This window comes from Lontra canadensis, unplaced genomic scaffold (assembly GCF_010015895.1).
Source record: "Lontra canadensis isolate GAN:19392208 unplaced genomic scaffold, GSC_riverotter_1.0 scaffold28, whole genome shotgun sequence".
In the NCBI taxonomy this organism is placed as follows: Eukaryota; Metazoa; Chordata; class Mammalia; order Carnivora; family Mustelidae; genus Lontra; species Lontra canadensis.
Genome location: NW_022631022.1, coordinates 4,467,344 through 4,492,828, shown reverse-complemented (window position 1 = coordinate 4,492,828; position 25,485 = coordinate 4,467,344). Strand labels below are relative to the sequence as shown.

General features: G+C 41.7%; 1 protein-coding gene across 2 annotated transcripts in view; it reads left to right on the top strand.

Moving 5' to 3' along the window:
• The first annotated feature begins 2,415 nt into the window (after positions 1-2,415).
• The window catches only part of ZNF609 (zinc finger protein 609), a 219,238-nt gene continuing 196,168 nt past the window's right edge, over positions 2,416-25,485 (top strand). For both annotated transcript variants that reach the window (XM_032864721.1, XM_032864720.1), the window contains exon 1: positions 2,416-2,529. The gene's annotated coding sequence lies outside the window, so the exon portion shown is untranslated. The remainder of the gene's footprint in view (positions 2,530-25,485) is intronic.

Sequence of the window (25,485 nt, the reverse complement as noted above, 5' to 3'; positions counted from 1 at the left end):
CCATTTATATGTGTACACATAATGTGGATTAATTCACGGGGTGAAACTTGGTAAACTGATCAGATTTCAGTTATGACAATGGAGAGCCCAGAAAGAAAACCCAGTAAATATTCTAGCTTGGAGTAAGATAAATAGGGCTGGGGGTAGGGGAGTGGGGGAACTGAGAATCCACGTAGAGTCTGACACGGGAAGGGAGTAAGATATTGGCACAAGGGGCAAAAAATGTCAATACGGAAGATTTGAGAATAGTCTAGAGCTGTACTGTCTAATATGGTAGCTACTAACCACTTGTGGTTATTTAAATTAAATGAAATTAAGAATTCAGTTCTTTAGTCCCATTAACCAAATTTCAAAGGGTCAAACAGCCACATGTGGCTAGTGACTTCAGAACTGGAGGGCACAAATATAGAACATTTCCATCATTGCAAAAAATTCGGTTGGACAGTGCTTATTCAGAACAGGGGTCCACACACTTTTTTTTGCACAGGGCCAGATAGCAAATATTTTAAGCTTTGGAGGTCATACAAGTTTCTGTTACACCTATTCAACTCTGTTGTTACAGTACAAATGAATCCATAGATAATGCATACATGAATGAGTATGGCTATGAGCCCATAAAACTTTGTTTATGGACACTGAAATATGAATTTTATATTCTCATACCACAAAGTATTATTTTGATTATTTTTCTGCCCTTTAAAAATGTAATAACCACTCTTAGCTCATGGGACATAACCAAAACATGCAGTGAGCATGTGAGCCTAATTTGCCAACCCCTGGTCTAGAGGAACAGGAAGTTAAAACTCAAGATTCTTTTAATGTACAGGACATCACTTAAAAATTTTGGTGGTTCTTCCAGCTTGCAAACTTTCTTTGGCTAAAAATTGAGGTTCACTGTAGGACTGTTTATTTTCCTTTTTTCCCTATTTTTGCAGTCCTGTCCTCCCTAGTGATAGGGTCATGCTCTTCAGTAGAAGATGACTACTTGACTGTTAACCCTTCATTAAGTCGTATCTAAGTCTAAAATACCAAACCCTACTCTTTGTCTACCTGCTAAATAGTGAATTCTCACTTGTAACATTGCCTAGTAGAGATTGGAAGTGTGCTGTCACCCGGAATCAGTACTGCCCTATACTGTACTAGAACAAGTTAAATATTGATAGGCCAAAGGGAGATTATTCTTCCTAGGCTAGACAGGCTTAGTGTTCATCTTTAGCTCCCAACCTCATCCCCACCGTGTGTGTGTGTGTGTGTGTGTGTGTAGATGGAGAGTAAAGGGGTTTTATGGCCTGGCTGCATTCCCAAGACACACTATCTTGAGTGGCACTGTTGAAGGATGCCTCAGGAGAAGGGAATAAAGATAAAAACTGCAGAGCTAAAATGATCAAGGACACAGGAAGGACATAAGAGGGGCTAAGAAAGGGGAGCCTTGAAAATTAAGAAATTTGTTTGCTATGGAAGGAGGTGGAAGTTTTAGGGAAGAGGTCATGAAAAGTTTATATTTCACAAGTGAGAGGTGGGTGGGAGGGTTCACGTAAACACGGACTGAATGTCTACTATGTAGTGTACTGGGCAATCACAGATGAGTGGCAGATATGGAAAGGTAAAAGTTACAGTCGTTAGAATAGTGGGTTGCAGAAGGACAGCATCGGGCTTTTAAATAATAAAAAGCAACAAGATTTGGTGATATAGGATGGTGAGATGAAAAGGGATATAGAAAGATGAGAAGTGGGTACTTTGCAGAAAAAAACAAGTGGTAATCCTAAGAAAGAAACTAGAGAACAAAGGATAAAACAAATTAGGGGGTTGATAATTTGCTGAACCAAAGGATAAAATGGATGAAACCATTATAAGCTGTGCTTGCTCTTCTGTTCTTCATGGATATTCACGTTCAGGCCCCTTAGGGCCTTTTCCTCTGGACACCTACGGAACTGGTGTCTTCTGTATTTAAGGTATGATTCCCCAGAGATCTTTCTGCGAGGAAGTCTGGTCCTGCGAGAGTTCTTTCCACGAGGGGAGAGCGTTAGGTTCGAGCTCTCCAGTCCAGGTTTCTCCGACTTTATCTCTGTTTTAACCGGCTCGCCGGGTTTTCCAGCATTCCCAGAGCTACGACTCTAATCCGGGCTCCGTGTGATCGCGTATTCCGAGACCCAGGATTTGGCTCTTTCATCCAGGTTCCGGGTTTCCACGGCGCACTCCCGCTCCAGACTCCACAGCAGCCCGGAATCCAGATCCGAGGGCCCGGTAGTCCAGTTTCCGGGTCTTCGGGGCGGCCCTGGTTGTCCCGGATCGCGGCGGCGGCGGCGGCGGTGGCGGCGGCTGAGGGACCCGCGGCCCCGGACACAGCGGCACCGGCCGGGCGGGGCGGAGCGGCGCGGGGAGGGGGCGGAGAGCCGGAGCTGAGGCGGGGTGGGGTGGGGGGGGAGGGGCCGCGGGAACGGATGGCGGCCTGGGCCCCGTAGCAGCGGCGGCTCTACGGCCCGGGGCCCCGGGCGGGCGGAGGTGGCGGCTCCCGGGACCGGCCGCGCGGTGAGTCCGAAGCTTTGTGTGGAGCCGGGGCTGGGGGAGGAGAGAGGCCGTGGCGCTGAGGCGGGCCGGGGCTGAGGGGGCCGGGGGCAGCGGCGCCTGACGGAGGAAGTGGGGGTTGGGGGGCTGGGGCGGAGCGAGGGGAAGGTGTGTTTGGGGGGGGAGAAGGGGGGTCGTTGCGTGGGTGGGGGAGGGGGCGCCGAGGGGCGCGGGGTGAAGTTCAAAGCGTGGCGGGGGCCGGTTCAACCTCAGGGTAGGGGTGCCCAAGAGAGGATTAGGGTCAGACCAGGTTGTGGGGACAGGCCAGAGAGTTTCAGTGACGAGTCTGGGTATCTCGAGGGGGCCTAAGGCGGCTGGGGCTAGTCAGGGAGTTAGGGGGGTTCAGGGGTAAGGGTTGGGAGCAGGACGTGTGCGCGGCCCTGGGGTGGGGGGGGGAAAGGTGGCCCGGAGTGTGCAGTAAGTAGGTTGTGGGTGTGTGCTTCTTACAGTCTTCAGGTCACATTTACTCCAGTCCTTTTCTTCAAGATGGAGGGATCCCTGGGCCTGGCCCTTAACTGCTCTCCTTGTACCCCCGGGAGGATTTGTGACCCTGTCCTGTTTGGAAAAACCCATGCTGCCCTCTTTTCCCTTTATGTGTAATTACGGTTGGATCATCTCTGTGCTTTGCTCAGATTCTCCTTCCTCCCTCTGGGGTTGAGGAGGAGGAGACACATCTGACCAATTAATGTGTGTTTGTGAAACAGGCAGCAGCAAACAGTCATTTCAGCTTCTAGGAATTAGGCTCACACAGGGTGGAGAGATCAGAGCCCTTCAGGGGGAATATTTCTGAACAAATCACAGATGATTAAATTCTCTAAGAAGCAGCTTCCTACCTAAATGAGAGTGGGAAAGATGGGGGAGAAAACCTGTCTGTTCTAGCCATGTGTCCAGAGCCCCAGGGGTTGAGGAGAGTCCCCAATCCCCCACAGGCCTCTCTTTTCTGTACTAGGCTTTGCTCTGCAGCCTTGAGTTAATTTCACCCCTGCTGCTTTGTCTTGGGGGAGGGAGTGCTGGTTTAGGCTGTTGTGAGGAGATGACTGTTCTGCTGCCACACACAATAGTCTGTGTCATTTTATCGGGAGTGCTACCCCAGGGCTGAGAACTGCTGCTGCAGAGATAAACCGGTCCCTCTCACCCGCCTATTGTGTACACAGTGAAGGTCATAGGTTCAAGTCTTGTCTGAGAGCTTTGGATATGCTCCATCTCCCAGGCTCCTCAGTGCCATTTTCTTCCTTTTCCAGACTGGGGCTTGCCATTGGAGGAGGCCAGACAGAAAGGCTCTTCTTTTTGAGTGAGGAACAATGCAGAGCTCATTGGCACACATTTTTCAGAAGAATAGGGAATGCCAGCCATGTTGTGCCTGCCTCTTTGGCTAGCCTGTACTAAGTTGTGGAGGAATCATGTCTGGGAGACTCAATCCGATGTTTGTGTCAGACCTTTAAGGAAGAAGACTCCAAGGGGAGGTTTCCACTCTTGTTTGAACCATCATATTTCTTTTTAAACAGATTGGACACTCAACAGTGATTTTTGCTTGTTTAGGAATACCAAGTACCTTTTTAATGGTGACTTCCTGGTCAGTAATAATTGCACAACAAAAAAGCCACAGAATTTGCCTATCTGGACAAGGGCTATGGAAACAAAACAACTTTCTTTTTAATCTTTATTTTAATTCTGATGAAAAGAGATGACTTGCCATTGTGCATAAAGGCCATCTCTGCCTTTGTATTAGGGAGAAATTTGTCAAAGTGATGAACGTAAAAATCATTTGAGGTCTTGGGGTTTATTATTGAGAGAAGGATGAGAATAAGCTAGAAGAAATGCTATCCTTGTAAATAGCTCATAGAAGTGTCCAGATAGTATTTAGGTACTATTAGTTGGGTAAAAAATTATTTGGGATTAGAAATGAGGTTTCCATTTAGTGTATTAAGGAAAACTTTTAAGAAGAGATTAGAAATCAGACTCATTGTGAGAGGGCAATTGCACACAATGCACTGTGTACACAATAGCCAACCATAGCCTATAGGGTATTGTTGAATAGGAATTTTAGCCTTTGGTTTTGGTAGAGGTCTTGTTCTGAGGTGCTGAGTTTATGTGCCTCCCTCATCCCTTTATTTCAGTGAGTTTCTTAAAATGATGACTTGCTTAGGTGTTGGGCTTTGTTGGGAGGGAACATGTTCTTGATGACAGAACTATCTTAAAGTCTTTCTAGAAGTGTTGTCTGTCTTTAGAGTATTTCCAACTTACCTGTCCAAGGTCTCTGGGTGAAGCCTCACCTAAATTGAGTCCAAAGCATTTTGTCCTTGGGTTGTAGGCATTCATTCTGAATCCTGTCAGGTCACAACAAAGGCAAAAGCCTTCTATGAAGTTTGCCCTGATTAGAATTAGTGGTTTCAGAGTTGGGCCCTTGCCACAGGGAGTCTTCTGAGTCTTCTGATTATGACCATCTTATAGAGAGCACTTTGGTTTTCTTGGTAGAAAATGTTTTCTTGTGAGAGGTCTAGATAGCTGGGCAGATTAGTGCTTATTTTGTGTGAGGATATAGGAGCATAATTTTGGCTCCTGGTAGTAATTATGTTGCAATTAGCATATAGCAACTAAAGGACTGGAACAGGATAATTTGTTGAGGGGTTTAGCATTGCTCTGGCGATTAGAAGTGTCGCTCCTTATTTATTTGACTCTGAACACTACTGCCATGGGCTCAACCATGGAGACTTCAGAAGTTCTTCCCCCCCTCATTCCTGCCAGGTACCATAGCACTTTGCAACTGCCACTTTCTTCTGCTACATAGGTAGCTGAGCAATTGTTATTTTCCCTTGTGGAAAACCAGTCATGGATGGGAATACTGCCAGACAGATGGGGCCACTCTGAGATAAGGCAGCCTTATGTTGTGTGGCAAGTTTTCTTTTCAGCAGTTGAATTTTCACTTCTACTTGATTTTTAAAAATCCGTTTCCTTTAAAAAACAACAGCAACAAGAACAAACCCCACAAAATACAAAATCAGATAGTGTTCTGAATATGCCATCACAATATCTCTCATAAAAGTTGGCTGTGACAGACAAAATGAAAATCAGTGATGCTGATTGGCAGGATCTGGGCCCACTAAGTGTCAGTGAAGGACTCTTTTCACTAGGGAACAGGTAATTCACCAAAGCACCTGCCTAGCTGGGCATGTGGAATTGGCAGCAGCTGTGCAGCTGAAGAGGGATTATTGAGCAGGTGGTTAAAGAATCACATGCCACAGTGACAAGAAAATACTGGGTCTTCCGTGGTTTAGGTTCAGTTCGTATGTGTGAAATTGCTCTTTGTTTCACATTTCCTGATGTCTGATACAGGTTTGTTAGTAAGATGATAATGGAATAGAAAAAAGAGATTTTTCTTTCTCTATGTTTCTTGTAGAATACTGAGCAACATGCCTTAGACGTAGTCCTAGCTGGCCTTATTGTAGTTCTGTGATTTCTGGCTTTATGCCCTATGAATGGGAAGGAAATGGTGGTAATTCAGTTTTCTAGTGCTTGTTTATTAGAGGGAAATGGGAAGGAGAAAATTCTTTGCTTTCAGTGTGGTGAAATAGATTTAACCCACTGGGAGACTACCCAGCAGGTTTTATGCAAAAGATATAATTGACTTTTTGTGTAGGTCTACCTGACATGCCTCCCTCAAGAAATTTGCATGTGTTTTTATTTTATGAATGTAAATCTCCATATGAAGTTTGCATTTCTTCAGATGTCCTGTTCCATTTTTAGTTTCTCCTAGCACCTTTATAACTCTTTTCTCTGGCATTGAGATTAACATCACTTGTTAGAATCAAATCATCTCAAGCCAAATCATGTTAAGAAAATAATACCTCAACTATATATTTATCTTAGAAACAAGTATGGTATTTCCTATAACTTGGAGGAGGACTTTCTATTTTTAGGTTTTTTGCAAATTCCCAGGTTTTTCTTGTAGGTTACCATCATCATTTTCTGTTAATATATTATTTTTCTTTCACGTGTTCATGCCACTATAGTAGGCAGTGCCATAGAGCCAAAAATGTATGAACAAATAACTTGGGCGTTTATTTTGGTTTTTTTAGGGCCCTCTAGTCATTTTCTGTGTTAGGTCAACACAACAGGCTATGTGCTGCCCCCCTCATTGAATTCACTGGGTACTAATTAACAGTTGATTGAAGGGAAGTAAGTGATATTAACTGTTTAGAGTTCAGAAAACCCTTTTCCAAGTGGAGTGAAGGCTCTCTAAGGGATAGAGCTTTAGATACATAGATTGATTGATTGATTGATTGATTAGGGGAAAGGGAGGCAACGGTATAAGGCCAGGGCCAGTAGACCACTGCAAAGACAGGAACATTTGCAGTTATCTGCTTAAACCTGGTTCATAACCTAGCTTTAAGTGGGAGCCTCGCAGTTATTTGTATAGTATTAACTTCTCGGAAAGAATATAACGTTCTTTATTTACCCATATGAAGCCATCATAGTTGTTTGTTTGTTTTAAACTGTTCACAAACCACAATATAGTTTCCTAGCATTTTCAGCAGTTTGCTTCCTCATGCTTTTTCCCCTCCCCCATCTCTCATCCTAGTTCCCTGCTCTGAAGACTTCTCCAGCAGCTTGGAAACACTCTAATTACTGTAGCTATTATAGTCACAACCCAGATCTTCCACCTCCTTCCCACTCACCCCTTTCTATCTTCCTTCCCCCTCCCCTTGCTCTAGCAGCAGGAGTTGAACTGCAGTCTCATGAGCACAGTGAGATCTATGAATGAGCTTTATATCTTGTCAAGGCAGAACTCCAGATCCAACAGGGCTGATTTTTCATGGTCCTCTTGCTGTTTGTTCTTGGATCAGAGTCCCAGAAATAAGAGATGGCAAATACCTATTAGGTCATATCTAGTCCATCACTCAGGAGCAAACCTCCAGTCTTTCTCTTGTCTCTGTGAGAATTTTTTCCTTCTTTCTTTTGCAGGTGAAAGCTGTCTGATGCCAGGCAAGCTCTGAAACTGCCTTCTTTTTATTGTGCTCTCTGGTCATTAGTGTATGACCAACTTTGCTCTCTTGGATTTTTATTCTTACACCGTTTTCATGATTACTTTCTCCCAGCAATATCTCTACCCCCTTCAAGTTCAGTCCTTTTTGATTATTGGCACCACATTTGTGGGTTCCTTTAGTACCGTCAGTTATCTATACCAGAAGTTATCATTTTTCAAACCTTTGCCACTAGGGTCATTGTGGCCTCATCTTAAGGAGATACATTTCTCAAACACCCAGGACACACACCCTGGCATGTAGTAACTAATAAAATGGTTCAGAAAATATGTGCGAGGTTGTGCCCTTAAGAAACCCCTGGATTGGATATACAAATGCTGCTGCTTTCTGTTTAATTTGGAGTAACTTCCTGTTCTAACCCTTTGTTCTCCTTGGGTGGATGGATTTTATTTTTGTGTGGCTTAGTTACAGTTACTGTTAAGTTATTGTTTGATTTAAGAGTGTTTTCTTTGCTAATACAGCTTTTCAAAGAATAGAATAAGGTATCATAAAACCTCATCACTATTATGCTTCTGACCAGCTGTGTGACCTTGTGCTAGTCACTCCACTGTTTTCACTTTCCTTATTTGTAAAATGAGTACATTAAACAAAATCATCTCTCAAGGTTCCATTTAGTTGTAGAATTTTATAATACTAAGATTGTGGTGGAAGAACAGGCAACTTATTGATAGAAGTTTTTTATTACTGTGTCAAAAATATAGTCAGTATACAGGAAGGCTAATGAGTAAAGCCTGGGTTCTCTGGGGTTTGATCCTTACTCCTCTTTGATATGTTTGTAAAGCTTTTTACTGTGCATTTTTTACTAGGCCATCTTCTTCTTTTTTTTTTTTTTTTTTAAAGATTTTATTTATTTATTTGTCAGAGACAGAGGGGGAGAGAGCGAGCAAGCACAGGCAGACAGAGAGGCAGGCAGAAGCAGAGGGAGAAGCAGGCTCCCTGCCGAGCAAGGAGCCCGATGTGGGACTCCATCCCAGGATGCTGGGATCATGACCTGAGCCGAAGGCAGCCTCTTAACCAACTGAGCCACCCAGGCGTCCCTAGGCCATCTTCTTTTAGAGGCTCTTATACCCTTATTGTGCAGGTTCACCAGCTTGTCAAATATATTTTTTTCTAGTCTGCTCAAGCCATAGAAGTGGGAATCAGAAAGCTGTAGAAAAAGCACCTCAGATTGTGAGAAGGAAATTGTACCTTGAAAGATTTGCCAGAAGCAAATTTGTGTGTTAAGTCAGCAATCTAAGATTTTTAAATCTCTTTTATCTGAAATCTTTGAATCAAATGGGTCTGATCGTGGAGGTGGGTTAGGTACTTTTCCATTTTTGACCAATCATTAGAAAACTTGCTTTGAATTAACTTCTTGGGATTAAATATGATTGCCCACTCTGTTTTGCTTGGAAAGTAAAATTATGTGATTTAATGCCAAAAAATGCTAAATTGATGACATTTGGTAAAGTGTGACTAACAGGGAGGATCCCTGAAATGCCCTGTAAAGGGACTGAGGGATAGAAAGGTGGTAGGTGTTTGTAGAAACTGTGGAATTGATAAAAATGTTAAGAAATCTTTGCTTTCAAGCAGTTTAAATGAATACAATTACATAACCACGTTAATTCCCCAAGTTAGGATTTTTTTTTTTAAGATTTTATTTATTTATTTGACAGAGATCCCAAGTAGGCAGAGAGGCAGGCAGAGAGAGAGGAAAGGAAGCAGGCTCCCTACTGAGCAGAGAGCCTGATGCAGGGCTCAATCCCAGGACCCTGGGAACATGACCTGAGCCAAAGGCAGAGGCTTTAATCCACTGAGCCACCCAGGTGCCCTCAAGTTAGGATTTTTATCAGCATTTCCTAGTTAATTCTTGGGAGTGGGGACTTACAGTAACCGCTCTATATTGAGTGTTAAGATGGTGGTCTTTCAATCTTTTTTTCTTTCTTTGTTAATATAGCAAAAATCACGTTTAATCTACCATTGAACATTGGAAGAAGCATTCACTGTTTTAAAATTTGCATTTATTTCTTTATTTTTTAAAAAAGACTTATTTATTTATTTGTCAGAGAGAGAAGGAGTGCACAAGCAGGGGGAATGGCAGGCAGAGGGAGAAGCAGGCTCCCTGCAGAGCAAGGAGCCTGATATGGGACTCCATCCCAGGACCTTGGGATCATGACCTGAGCTGGAGGCAGACCCTTAACCGACTGAGCCACCCAGGATAAATTTCCATTTAAAACATCCATCAGTCTGTAATAGAAAAATCTGGTGGATGGTACTATTGTTTATTTTGGACTCATAAAAAGTCCTGGGAATGCTTTGCTTTGTTTCCAGCCATCTTCAGCATATTACTAATTTTGGGGTAATCTAAAGGTTAGTTTGAGAAGTGCTCCACTTGAATATGATATTTTAGAAAGATTTACATTAGAAATACAAGTTTTTATTTTTATTTTTTATTTTTAAATTATTTTTATTAACATACAATGCATTATTTGCCCCAGGGGTACAAGTCTGTGACAAGTAGTTTTTATAGATGGGTTTTTGTTTTGGTTTTTTTAGGTGTCAAGTGATGCATAGGGTATTGAATTGGAAAGTGGCCAGAGTAGATGCCATGCAACCTTTGGAAATCAAACCATACCATGAATGAAATCCAGATCCTGGCAGTTAGGTCACATTGCGTGCTTGGTACCGTATTGCATACTTGTATCTGTAGTTTCTTAGGCTGTAGTTGAGTATTTGTTGGGGAATGCAGCAGTGTCTGCTCTATTCTGTGTATAAAGTACAGCTAATGGGCTTTTGCATATTACCAGTAATGTTTCTAGCAATACTTCTAGGTGGACACTTTAGGTTTTGTTAGGATGAACTTTCATTTATGTGAGCAGAAGTGGATGTTCAAGAATGTACCTTCTAAATTTCAGTGACAGATTCTGAAGTTTGGTTTGATTTTTTTTTTTTTTTTTTTTTTTTTTTTAGAAAGAGTGAGCAAGCATTCATGCCAGAGGGTGGGAGGGGGGCGGCAAAGGGAGAGGTAGAGAGAGAATCCTAAGCAGGCTTCACGCGCAGCACAGAGCTCAATGCCAGGCTCGAGATCTCACAACCGGAGATCATGACCTAAGCCAAAATCACGAGTTGACGTTTAACCAGCTGAGCCACCCAGGTGCCCCTTAAGATTTTTTTTAAAGTAATCTCTATATCCAATGTGGGGCTCTAACGCACAACCCACAGATCAACAGTTGCATGCTCTACCGGCGAAGCCAACCAGGTGTCCCCCAGTATAGATTTTTAAAAATATAGTTCTTATCCTTTCACTTCTTGCTGAAAAACCTTAAAGGGCTCCTTATTCCCTGCATAGGCCAGCACTCAACATCCTCTATAATCTGACCAGCCTCGGCCCTTCTCAGCCCCCATTTCATTTCTTTCTCTCTTTTTGCAGCCCTTTCTTCAGCTTATCCTACATTTTTCATTCTCAACACCTTTTTTTTTTCTTTTCTGTTGGAATGGCCCTCCCTGCTCCAAAGCATTCATCTCCAAATCTGACCCTTCAACCTAGCAAAAAATTTCATCTCCTTCCCAAAGCCTTTCTTAACCCTTTTCTTCCCACCCAGCTATCTCCAAAATTGATTTCATCTTCCTCTGTATCTCTCTTTGCTTTATTATAGCACTTTCTCACAAGTTGCTTTAATTAATTATTTGTGAATATATTTTTTTCCTCCCTCATTTTGAACTGCCTGAGACATCTCTGTCTCCTCTGTTCCTCATGGCTTCTCGACCAATGCCTTAAATATTACTTTATGCTTAATTAATACTTGCTGAATTGAATTGGAATTTGATTTTTGAAAACAGAAACTTGTAATTTTTTTTCAGGCCTCTTTTTTTTTTAAGATTTTATTTATTTATTTGACAGAGAGCTCACAAGTAGGCAGAGCATCAGGCAGAGATAGAGGGGGGAAGTAGGCTTCCTGCTGAGCAGAGAGCCCTATGTGGGCCTCAATCCCAGGACCCTGAGATCATGACCGGAGCCAAAGGCAGAGGCTCAACCCACTGAGCCACCCAGGCGCCCCTTCAGGCCTCCTTTTATGTTAAGGTAATTTCCATTCAACACATTTTATCCCAAACTGAATAACCTAGGACTATAAGAGTGTTCCGAAATCCTCCAGAATCAAGGACAAGCATTTGTTGCGTTTACTGCCTGCAGCAGTACTGTGGTACCATATATCCTAGTTGATGGAAGCCTTTGGGGAGGGAGAGGAGTAGTACATGGAAGGTGGAGGCAATGTAGGTCAGACATGGGAACCAGACTGGTTCTGTTAGAGGAATATAGGCTCTGTTGGGCCCTCTGGGTATTGTTGACCTCTGGGAGGTCTTTTTAGTTTTTCTTATTTACTTCTTTCATTCTTTAAATATTTATTGCATTCCTGTTATTTGTGAGGCCCTAGTCTAGCTGCTTAAAATCTATCAGTGAACAAAATAGACCAAAAACAACCAAACAAACAAAAAAATGAAAAAAAATCCCCCAACCTCATGAATCTTATCTTTAAACAGAAGGACATAAAAATAAACATAATGAATAATTACATATTATTGTGAGGCCAATAAATGGTGTGAGAAAAGTAGAACATTGTAAGGGGGATTAGGTGTGTGGAGGAGGTATAGGTGAGAGAGGTGGGAAGGCTGTAGCTTTAAATAAGATGATCCGGGCACCTGGGTGGTGCAGTAGGTTAAGCATCCGACTCTTGGTTTAGGCTCAGGTCTGATCTCAGGGTCATGAGATTGAGCCCCATGTTGGGTCTTGGGCTAAGCTTGGAGCCTGCTTCAGATTCTCTCCTCCCCTCACTCCTCATCCTGCTGTGTCTGTCTGTCTCAAATAAATCTTTAAAAAAAATAAGACAGAGTTGGCATACTTGAGAAGCGTGTTACTGGTTGTTAGGCACTTTGCTGAGGTTATTGAATGCTGCCTAGCAGAGAGAAAGAGGCAGTGTCTGCAGTTGTTCCAAAGAGTCCAGCTGACATAGAGGGGGAAACAGCTACTCCTTATGTTCTTTTCTCCTGGCTGCTCCTCTGGTTGGCATTCCTGGAAGTTAATCATGGTGAAAATTGCAGTCAGTCATGTCTAGAAGACACCAGGGATAGAACTGGAGGCCCTGTAGCCAGTTCCCTGAGGGGTGGGATTTACTCTTCTGTTACTGGGTCTTGGATACCTAGAGTAAAGGGTGAGGTAGGCCCCTGAGTTGTCTCGTGACTCAAGGGGAAATGTCCAATACGACCTTCGTGGTGAGGCCTCACCAACTTTGGGGTAGCTCTTTAAAAATAAGCTTTGAAGGAGTATGCACTCTGCTCCCAGCTTAAAAATTGAATTTTCAGGTTTCTGGTATTTTACACATAGCTAGCTGTGTTCTGGAAGTCTCAGTATCTAATGCATTAGCCTGAGGATGAAGATGTCTCATGATGTCTGGATGCTCTCTTGCTCGACTTGTGTATTTTAAATTTTCTTACAATTTCCTTGCTTGCCCTTTCCTTACCCCTCTATTTCTTCATTATTTTTCCTGGTCCTCATTCCTTTTTTGCTTACATGAAGCTGATAGGAAACAGAAATCCCTTAGGCCAGACTGCCACTTTGGTAATTGGCTGGAAGCTAAAATTCCTACCTAATATACAAGAAATGGCATGTCTTATTTCTGTCCTTGGGTTATATAGAATGCAGCTTGTGGACATCAAGCTCTCAGCTGGTTGTACGTTATGTTCTTCAAAGTAGCTGAGGTAGGTAGTACCTGAACACTATTTTTAGTTATTTATACATCAACTTGTGCATTTGCAGTGCATAAGGAGACCTATTTGCCATTCCATAAAAATATGCTGTTTTTGATATGTAATTTTATAATAAAGTTTCTCTTTCTTTCTTTCTTTAAGATCTTATTTATTTGACAGAGATACAGCAAGAGGGAACACACAAGCAGGGGGAGCCAGAGAGGGAGAAGCAGGCTTCTTGCTGAGCAGGGAGCCCGATGTGAGACTCTATCCCAGGACCCTGGGATGACCTGAGCCAAAGGCAGATGCTTAATGACTGAGCCACCCAGGTGTCCCTATAATAAAACGTTCTTAGGGGCACCTGGCTGGCTCGGTCCATGGAGCTCATGATCTCAGGTGGCTTAAGAACAAAATCTTAAAAAAAAAAAAAAAAAAAAAAAAAAAAAAGTCTTCAATTCTAGAATAAAGATTCTTTTTTTTTTTTTTTTTAAGATTTTATTTATTTATTTGGCAGAGATAGAGAAGGAACACAAGTGGGGGCGGGAGGAGCAGAGGAGGAGGGAGAAGCAGGCTTCCCACTGAGTAGGGAGCCCCACATGGGGCTCCATCCCAGGACCCTGGGATCACGACCCAAGCCAAAGGCAGACGCTTACCAACTGAGCCACCCAGGCTTCCCTAGAAGAAAGGTTCTTAATGAACTCAGGTCCATACTAAGAAGAATTTGTTTTATTTAGGCAGATGATTGTAATGTTAGGTGGGCTTCCAAGCAAATTTCACATGGCTTTTCTCTAAATTTGCCATATATCACACTTGAAGTCATAGGTTCTCACTACATGTGCTTAACTGGTACAGTCATACATTACTGATATTTGGAACTCTTAAGGCCAGCAGCTGTTAATTTAAGCGTATGTTGTTTTTTTATTTTAGTGGTTTGAAAAGATCTCCGTTTAATTGACCAAGGTGTATTGCTTTATTAGTAAAAATGCTTTGACATAGCTTAGTTTGCTAGTGAAAACTGTTTTTTCAGTAGTAACGTTTCTGTGGTTTGTATTAGTGGCCCTTCCCGTCCTAGTGGAGCTGGAAATCTTGGCAATGTGGATTTCAGATGAGTTCTATAACACTATTTGACAAAGAGAAAAGTGTAGGGCAGTGTTTGGCAATATTCTTTTTCTTGAGCCTTTATATAAGAAAGGAATTCAGTTTTGTTTTGTTTTTTTTTTGAAAGGAATTCAGTTTTAACAAGGTCACATTGGGGTAGGTGACATAATGGTGAAGTGACATTTTCTTCCAGCAACAGATATACGTTGTACCTGAATATGTGATCTGAGGTTTACTTAAAAGTTTTAGGTTTACTTAAAAGTGTCACTGACGTAAACATGATTAGTGCCATTTCTGTCCTCTTCTATGAACTTTTTTCCTTCTTTCTTGGTAGGCAAAATAATCCTATAATAATTTAATTCACATCTCGGGTGCTTGATGGAAGGAGACTAATCCTTGAAATGTGGTGCTTATAGACTATGCACCTGATAGGGATGATAGAGACAGCAAGGTATTACATTTTTTTTTTTTAAAGATTTTATTTATTTGACAGAAAGATCACAAGTAGGCAGAGAGGCAGGCAGAGAGAGAGGAGGAAGCAGGCTCCCTGCCCAGCAGAGAGCCCAATGCGGGGCTCGATCCCAGGACCCTGGGATCATGACCTGAGCTGAAGGCAGAGGCTTTAACCCGCTGAGCCACCCAGGCGCCCCAAGGTATTACATTTTTATAAGGATTGAGACCCTTGTTTAAATAACAATATCGTATTCTTAAAATAATATGACTGAGTTGGAGCTGTTAAAGGAGATTAAGGAAGCTTAAGAAAAATAGGGGCGCCTGGGTGGCTGAGTGGGTTAAAGCCTCTGCCTTCGGCTCAGGTCATGATCTCAGGGTCCTGGGATCGAGGCCCTCATTGGGCTCTCTGCTCAGTGGGGAGCCTGCTTCCTCCTCCCTCTCTCTCTGCCAGCCTCTCTGCCCACTTGTGATCTCTGTCAAATAAATAAATAAAATCTTTAGGAAAAAAAAAAAAGGAAGCTGAAAAATAGGCCAGATAATAATAATATGCAGTTTATTTATACATGGATTAGCTAAATACTTCATTGGGAACAAATGTGAAGGTACGGTTTTGAGCAAAACAAACTGCTTCTTCAGTTGGCGGTTTTAGAACCTACAAAGCAAAGAAAGAAACTGCATTTTACTATTGATAAAATTTCTGTAGGTTAGCACTACTTAATAGTAATCATATCTTGGCTTTTTTCCTCCCAGCCAACCGGAAAACCTCAAGAATTACTGTCCTAGCCATGGTGTACCAACCACCACTTATGTGATGGGCTCTGTGCATGCATCTTACTGGGTCAAAAATTTAAATAATCTTATCTGATTCTCAACCTCTCAAAAAATAGTAATCATATATTGACTAAGGTAGCATTCTTCAGGGAGAGGAAGAACAAAATCTTTCACATGGGGATTCACTTTTAAGAAGTGGAGCTATGATCCAAGTATGTACATTAGGAAAAGTAGAAAGATTTTAGAAAGCAAATAACCCACTGCAAATTTAAAGGCTTAAAAATCATTGTATTAGAGACGCTTGGATGGCTCGGTGGGTTAAAGCCTCTGCCTTCGGCTCAGATCATGATCCCAGGGTCCTGGGATCAATCCCCGCATCGGCTCTCTGCTCAGCAGGAAGCCTTCTTTCCCGCCCCCGCTCTCTGCCTGCCTCTCTGCCTGCTTGTGATCTCTGTCTGTCAAATAAATAAATAAAATCTAAAAAAAATTAAAAAAATAATTGTATTAGAAATCCATGTTAAAAGAAAGCTAGGGATCAAAAGGACTGTACAAAACAGATAGTTATTTGGCATAGTCTTAGAGGCTGTGGAGAGAAGAAAGCTATCTTTAAAATACAGATATTTTCATTCAAGGACAAAGAAGCCCACAAAGTGATGATGGGTGAGTGCCACCTAGAAATTAGGTTAAAAAAAAAAACGAAATTCGATAAACCTTTTTGTACAGGTGATGGTCAGAATTTCCTGTTTGTTTTTATTTTTTTAAGGGGACGTGTTAGAAATGGAAAGGCAGCTAGAAAATTGGTAAGACTACTTGATCATGGTGTGAAGGATCCATTTAGGAATGAAAGCATCAGAGAATTTCCACTTCTGTTTTTCTCCTCCTCCTAAGCAGATTAGTTTCTAGGTCAAATGATGATAGATGCTTAACTTTTTTTTTTTCTGGTTAGAACATGAATTAATCTTTTTCAAAGCACAAAAAGTATAGAAAAATATAAAGAAATCCCAGGAATTATCCCAGAAATATTAACATTTATTTAGTATTTCCAACACATTTTTCTCCCACATCATTAAATTTGATTAGATCAAGTACCTATACCCAAGATTTTAGAAGGAATTCAAGGGTAAACTGTAAATCTCTTAGTGAAAGTCTGTTACTTAAAGTTGTGAGTGGCATGATCACTACGCTAATGGACTGGTGTAGATTTCAGATGTGATTCTCTCCATAAGTGGTGTCTGGAGATGGAGAGACAAAAAACTGTATTGGAAATTGATAAAAATACAAAGTAAAGATTGAGTTGACTTGGTACTGTTCATGTAACTTACTGGGGCTAAGGTGATAGGTTAGTTTACATAACAAGTCACATATGACAAATCATTAATAGTTGTCTGTGGACAAAGTTGTCACCAGTGGACATTGTTTACTTTGAGAGACTTTTGTAAAAGTCAGGCCAAGGCTATTTAAAAACTTTACTCATGGAATGGGAGAAAATGTTTTGTTGTATATTAGCAAACGGACTTTCTGACAGCCCATAGTTCCTTCTCTGCAGTTCTAAAACTCAAAAATTGAAAACTGAGCTTTTGTAAGGTGGACACAAACCTGATTGTGTCTGTTGAGGCTATTCACAGTCTTTTTATTGTTCTATTTCAAGTAAATATCTTCCTTAGGAATATCAATGAGTTTAATGTTGGGGGGCTACCCCAGTTTCTACTAAGAGTATTATACTGTATAGAGTATATTAATTATCTCATGTTTTTACAGGTGAAGCAGCTGTAGCTCAAATAAGTGCAGTGACTTGCCTGAAATTGTTATGCATCTAAGAGAGAGTAAAGAATAGGATTGAGGTTTTCTGCCGCTTCCCTTGTTTTGTTTTGGCTTTTTATGTGTTGTACTATGCTGGTTCCTCATAATATTACGTCCAGGAACCATCCTCATAAGTTGTTCTAGGTAGAAGAGCTTAAGTAAAAACACTCATCTTATTTGACCTTTTAATAAATGTTTTACAGAAGCTTTTTCAGGTAGTTAAGTTCCTGAATCATTTAGATTATGAATTTCAGGAATCTCATGGCTCTTGGGGGTGGGGAGAGATGAAAAATAGATGAGCTTAAATGTGGACAAGTGTTACATTTAAAAAGAGTTAGAAAGGGTACCTGGGTGGCTCAGTGGGTTAAGCCTTTGCCTTTGAATCAGGTCATGATCTCAGGGTTCTGGGATCGAGGCCCACAACGGGCTCTCTGCTCAGCAGGGAGCCTGTTTCCCCCTCTCTCTCTGCCTGCCTCTCTGCCTACTTGTGATCTCTCTCTGTCAAATAAATTATAAAAAATCTTAAAAAAAGTTAGAAAGTCCAAACCACTTTCTTAGGATGAGTAAATTGTAGCTAACCCTTGTAAGACCCCAAAGACTAGGAATCTTGGTAAGCCTATTCCTAGAAAAATAGCTCAGTGTGCTGCCAAGGAAATGGTGAGCAACATTAGGAAGAGAATCAGAATTAAATAGAGATAAAAATAAACATCCCTCTATAAAACCAAGGTTTGTTTATATTTGGGATAACTGTGTGTTCTGTTGATCCCCAAGAAACACATACCAGAGCCAGTGACCAAAGGAGGTAAAGGCTTTAATGAAGACCTGTCAAAAAAATTCATCTTTTAAAGACAGAGAATATTATTGGGGTTCCTGCTGTGCTCACTTGATTAAGTGTCTGACTCTTGATCTCAGCTCAGGTCTTGATCTCAGGGTTGTGAGTTCAAGCCCTGAGTTGAGCTCCATTCTGGGAGGGGCATAGGAACAGGGAGAAAAGAGAATCTCTAGCCAACTCCCCACTGAGCACGGAACCCAATGTGGGGCTCCATGCCACTACCGTGAGATCATGACCTGAGCCAAAATCAAGTCAGACATTTAATTGACTGAGCTACCTAGATGCCCTTGTTTCAATGATTTTTAAAACTTTCAAATTTGAGATAATTGTAGAGTCTCATGCAGTTACAAGAATAATACAGAGAGATCCCTTGTAGCCTTTACCCGGGTTCCTCCAATAGTCATATCTTGCAAAACTACCATACAGTATCACAACCAGATATTGATGTTGATAAAATCTATCCATCTTGTTCAGATTTCTTCAGTTTTACTTGTACCCATTTGAGTGTATATATTTAGTTCTTTGCCGTTTTATTACCACCATAGTCAAGATACAAAGCAGTTTTATCACCACAAAGATCCCTCACGTTGCCCTTTTATATAGCCTTACCTACCTCATTTCTGCTGTCCTTCCATCTCCCATAAGATTTATTTTATTTTATTTTATTTATTTGACAGAGGGAGAGATCACAAGTAGGCAGAGAGGCAGGCAGAGAGAGAGGGGGAAGCAGGCTCCCTGCTAAGCAGAGAGCCTGATGCGGGGCTCGATCCCAGGACCCTGGGACCATGACCCGAGCTGAAGGCAGAGGCTTTAACCCACTGAGCCACCCAGGTGCCCCTAAGATTTTTTAAAAAAGATTTTATTGATTTATTTGAGAGATGGTGAGAAAGAGGGAGCATGAGTGGGGGTAAGGGGCAGAGAGAAGGGGAGAGCCAAATATGGGGCTTGATCCCAGGACCCTGAGATCATGACCTGAGCCGAAGGCAGAGGCTTAACCCAGAGCCACCCAGGCGCCCCAATAACCTATTTTTTAAAAGATTTTATTATTTAAGAGAGAGTGAGAGAGAACACAAGAGTAGGCCAGAGGGAGAGGGGGAAGCAGATTACCCCCTGAGCAGGGAGCTCGTTGCAGGGCTCCATCCCAGGACCCTGGGATCATGAACTGAGCCAAAGGCAGACACTTAACCAGATGAGCCACCGAGGTACCCCTTACGATAACCTATTAAGGAAATCCAGGGATGTTTGAGGGAGTATATCCTTTTTATGTAATTATTCCAAAACATGTTTTATTTATCAAATTAATATGTAGGCTTTTCTTTTTTGTCTTTCCATGAACTTTATATTGAAAATCAAGTACTACTATGGCTTTTAATGAAAATCAGTAATCTACTTTTTATACCTTGGTAAGACACCTTGGTAAGACACCACCAAGTCTTACTCCCTATATGTAACAGCTTTATACTTCTTAGTCTTTCTTTTTTTTTTATTTTAAGATTTTATTTGTTTATTTGATAGGGAGAGAGAGATCACAAGTAGGCAGAGAGGCGGGGGGTGGGTTGGGGGAAGCAGGCTCCCAGGGGAGCAGAGAGCCCAATATGAGGCTTGATCCCAGGACCCTGAGATCATGACCTGAGCCAAAGGCAGAGGCTTAACCCACTAAGCCACCCAGGCACTCCTTAGTCTTTTTCTTAGATTTACTCCTGTGTCAAAATAACAACATGCTTTCTGCTGTCCTCTCTTTACTAAATCGTCTTAGTATAGTTGTGTCACATTTTTGGTTAAATATGTACTCATTATTGTGTTAAGTACATATTGTTCACTGTTGGGCCATTTAGTATACTGCTGTTAAGTTTTCTTGTACAATTTTTGTTTTTTCCATGATTTAATATCATTAATTACTTTATTTTGGCTTGTTACATCCCTATCATTAATTTTTTCAGATTCTCCCACAGATTTGTAAATCTCACGATGTAGTCAAACATAGAATAATGCTTAATTAGTTAGCTTCTTCCTTTCCTTTTTTTTTTTTTTCTTTTCCTTCTTATCATTCTGCCTTAATATCTTAGCCTGTGAAGATTGATGCCATGATTCCCTTTTACCATGATTGCATAAAATGCTGCTTTAGGACCAGGAACATGATCTAGTAATGCGGCTCTTTTGTTCATAGGTATTTACTGTATTGCTTTTTAAAAAAAGATATAATGTGCATGTAATAAAGTACATTAAGTTCACTAATCTTAAGTGTACAACTCAATTCTTACATATTTGTACACCCATATAACCACCATCCAGTTCAAGATATAGAACATTTCCAGCCCCACAGGATTCCCTCATGCTTCTTCCCAGTCATTAACCACCAACCCCACAGACATGACCCTTTTCTTACTTCTGTCATCTTTGATTTATAGATGTTTAAAATGTGAAAACTGAGTGATTAAAGTCTGATAGAATTTATCATACATTTAAGTATATACATGAGGGTTCTCAGGACTCAGTTATATCCAGAACACCTGATTTGTGTACTAGCCCTATTTCGGGGAGCATCTGCGTTGTGTATGGATAAAACTATTTGAAGGTTAAGAGAATACTCAGGAGCACATAGGTATTTTAAGAAATGTGGAGGGGCGCCTGGGTGGCTCAGTTGTTAAGCGTCTCTCTTTGGCTCAGGTCATGATCCTGGGGACCTGGGATCAAGCCCAGCTTTGGGCTCTCTGCTCAGCCAGAAGCCTGCTTCTCCCTCTCCCACCTCCACTGCTTGTGCTCGCTCTCTCTCTCTCTCTCTCTCTCTGTCAAATAAATAAATAAAATCTTTCCAAAAAAAGAAAGAAAGAAATGTGGAGACTGTTTTGTTTCCTAACGTTTCCCCTAGACTCCTCGTAGAGAGAGGAATCCATATTCTGTTTTAGTAAGTTTGAAGACTGTCAGGTAATTGAGACAGTTTGTAACTAGACACAAATGAAATTGAAGTAAGACTAGGGAGGAGAAAGGGCAGCCTGGACACCATTATGATTCTGCCTTTTGAGAAGAGAGCAGTCAGTGTTCACTCCCTCATTCATTCATCCATCCATCCATTTATTCATATATATTTTTTTAAAGATTTATTTATTTACTTTAGAGCACGAGAGGGAGGGGCTGAAGGGAGGGAGAGAGAATCTCAAGCAGACTCTGAGCTAAGCGCAGAGCCCAACTGGGGCTCTGTCCCATGACCCTGAGATCACAGCCCAAGCTGAAATCAAGAGTTGGTTGCCCGACCAGCTGTGCTACCCAGGCATCCCTCCCTCCCTCATTTATTGACCAAAATATTTATTGAGGGCTGACAGTAAACCAAACACTGTTATTAAGATACAGTGGTGAGCAAAAAAGAATAGTCCCTGCCCTCAGGGTGCTTGCATTCGAATGGAGGAAACAAATATTAATCAAGTCATCACACACATTGGGAGGTAGAATGTGCACAGGGAATACCTTTCAGGTAAAAGCCATGAGGCAGTAAGGTAAGAGTGTGGTGCAGAGGACAGTGTGGCCATGAGCTAGGATTGAAGAAGTATTGGGTAGCCTTATGGGTGTATATGTGGATTCCACCATTTTTTAATGGCTAACAGTGTGAATAGTACCTTTTGATAGAGAGTTTTTCTTTGCTCTTTAGAGTTACTAAAGCATAGTAGCTCTTGTGTACAATTTAGGAAGGGAGGTGAGGTCTATAAAAAGTGAAGGTAATTCCTTGTATTTCCTGAGAAATTCTTGGGTTCTTTCCTTTCCCTCGTGCCCATGAACTTCTCCCACATTGTCACGTATTTTATAGATACGATGATTAACATAGAGAAAAGCTTTCACGCAACAGTTCTGTGTGGAGGGCTGATTTCTTAGATCTGATTCCTAGCCATCTCCACTATTCACTTTTTTCCTGAGAATTCGAGCACCTCTTTCTCTCTTTTTTTTTTTTTTTAAAGATTTTATTTATTTCTTTGACAGAGAGAGATCACAAGCAGGCAGAGAGGCAGGCAGAGAGAGAGGAGGAAGCAGGCTCCCTGCTGAGCAGAGAGCCCGATGCGGGGCTCGATCCCAGGACCCTGGGATCATGACCTGAGCCGAAGGCAGAGGCTTTAACCCACTGAGCCACCCAGGCGCCCCAGCCTCTTTCTCTTTAGCATAGAAAGTTTACTTCTGGGGAGTAGAACTAAATTATAAAAGCTGTATAGTCCTCCAATTATTAGGGGAAAGGGGATTAGTGGAGCTTTATTATTTAGATGATCTTTGCCTTCTGCTTCTTGGCCTACTTACCCATAGGTCTTGATAAGAGTTCTCTGTGGACTGGTTCCACTGAATGAATCCCTGTAGAGCTGGGACTGAACTATTTACATATTTGGTATGCTGTTTAGCCTATTGTGAGATGTATGCTGGCACAGAGCAGTATCAGCAAACACCAAGGCTCTAAGCCTGAGCCATGTTGAATAGCTTTGTCCTGGTGGAAGTGTCAGTTGCTTCTGTGAAATGAAACAGGTCAAGCCTCATAATCTTTGTCTGAGAACAGCAGCCTGTGAGGACCATAAAACTGTTCATGAGATGTAGCATAAAACACTCAGGGTCAGATGCTATACTTTTTACTCCTCTGTCCTTAGGTGATACATGGTCAGATGAGCCCTGTTGAATTGGATCTGTCTTCTCAAATTGGCATTGTTAGTCTGTTCTTTATCTGATCCCCCATTGGAGATATAAGCTTAGAGCTATGGTACTTGAGGAGATGACACAGTTCCTTTGTTACAGTAATTAATGTAATAAGTTAAGGGAGAGGCCCAAAGGAAAGTTGATTGTTTCTCGTTAGAGCCTTAGGTGGAAATTCAGTTGATTAGTGAGCTCCTGTGAAGTGTGGCAGGTGGAGAGGGAGATGCCTGTTCTTCCAGCTGGGTAAAGCTCAGAGCCACTGAGGGTGGTTTAAATGTTGTACTAGCCTCACCAGGGTCTGGCTAAGCACAAACTGATTTCAGGAAGGCCTCTGGAATTGAGGGAAGATGGTATAATAGGGTTTTCTTGTAGCAACTCCCATTGGTTTATTGACCTTTCCCTGGGGCATCAGACCCATGAATCTCACACAATTTAGATTTGAAGTCCTGTCCTATCAGTGGAGTCAACAACCTAGTGGATTGGAACAGGTGATAAAAGAGAGTTTTGAGATGGGTACCTTCGCCCTAGGGGATTTTTGAAGGAAAACAGTTTGTCACTGTAGTGTAGGGTTTTGAGCCACACCTGAAGTTAAGGAGTATCCTAAAGAGAAAATTGAGATTGCTGAGTTAATGGAAGAAAAATGGATTGCTAGGGCATTGGGGTGGCTCAGTCATTTAAGCATCTGCCTTCAGCTAAGGTCATGCTCCCAGTGTCCTGGGATCAAGTTCTGCATTGGACCTCCTGCTCAGTGGGGAGCCTGCTTCTCTCTCTCCCTCTATCATTCTGTGCTCTCTGTCAAATAAATAAAATCTTAAAAAAAAAGAAAAGAAAAGAAAAGAAAAATGGGTTGCCATTTTTCTTTCATAGAACTTAGGTTGATATCAGTACTATCTATAATTTTGTAAAAAATTTTTAAACATTTTTTCCTTTTTTTTTTTTTTAAATACTGTGATACTCTGTATAAAATCTAATTGTGAAGCAGTTCAGACACTTTAAGTTTAGACACTAGAACAGTGTAAGAATATTTGGGTCATTTTATATTTTTGAGTTGTCTTACATTTTCCAAATTTGTATGCTTATAATATGCTTAGAATTCATGGAATGATGCTTGCTACATTTAATAAATGAGAATATTTAATGAAGCAACTTGGCTTAGGGTCAGTGAAAATATGAGTCCAGAAATCCCATCTTGCTCTTTTTTTTTTTTTTAATGTAAATTCTACACTCAACATGAGGCCCAAACTCATGACCCTGAGATCAAGAGTAGTAGCATGCTCTAGGGAGCATCTGGGTGGCTCAGTCAGTTAAGCTTCCAACTTGATTTTGGGTGAGGTCAAGATCTAAGTCAGGGTCAAGCCCCACCTCTGGCTCTTTGCTCAGCAGGGAGTCTGCTTGACATTCTGATTTCCCTCTCCCTCCATCCCTCCCCGCCATGTGCTTGTGCTTCCTCTCTCTTTCTCTCTCTCAAAAGACTGATTTATTTTAGAGTTGCAGGGAAGGTGCAGAAGGAGAGAATCTCAAGCAGACTCCCCACCTACCATGGAGCTGACTGGGGGGTTGATCTCATGATCCATGAGATCACATGACCTGAGCCAAAATCAAGAGTTCATGTTAGGGGGCACCTGGGTGGCTCAGTGGGTTAAAGCCTCTGTCTTCAGCTCAGGTCATGATCCCAGGGTCCTGGGATCGGGCCCCGCATCGGGCTCTCTGCTCAGTGGGGAGCCCACTTCCTCCTCTCGCTGCCTGCCTCTCTGCCTACTTGTGATCTCTGTCTGTCAAATAAATAAAATCTTTAAAAAAAAAAAAAAGTTCATGTTAAAACCAGCTGAGCCACCAGTAAATCAGCCTTAAAAAAAAAAAAAGGGGGTGCTTTGTGGTATAGTTAAGCATTCGACTCTTGGTTTCAGGTCATGATCTCAGGATTGCGAGATTGAGCCTGAAGTCAGGCTCCATACTCAGTGTGGAGTCTGCTTAAGATGGCCCCCTCCTCACCTCCACACACTCTCAAATAAATAAATAAATCTCTTTTTTTTGTTAAGATTTTATTTATTTATTTGACAGAGAGAGATCACAAGTAGGCAGTGAGGCAGGCAGGGGGTGGGGGGAAGCAGACTCCCTACTGAGCAGAGAGCCCCATGCAGGGCTCCATCCCAGAATCCTGGGATCATGACCTGAGCCAAAGGCAGAGGCTTAACCCACTGAGCCACCCAGGTGCCCCAATAAATAAATCTTAAAAAAAAAAAAAAAAGTAGAGTCACATACTGTACTGCTGAGCCAACTAGGTGCCCCCAGAAATCACTCATTTTTTTAAAGTTTTTTTTTAATAATTTCTAAAAATATGGGGCAGACTCACAACCCCAAGATTGAGAGTTGCATGTTCTTCTGATTGAGCCAGCCACGTGCCCCAGCAATCATATCTTGATTCTAAGTTCAGTGCTTTTTTTCTACACCATGCTATCTTCTTAAAATTGGGTATAGCATCTTTCTTTTCTTTTCTTTTCTTTTCTTTTCTTTTCTTTTCTTTTCTTTTCTTTTCTTTTCTTT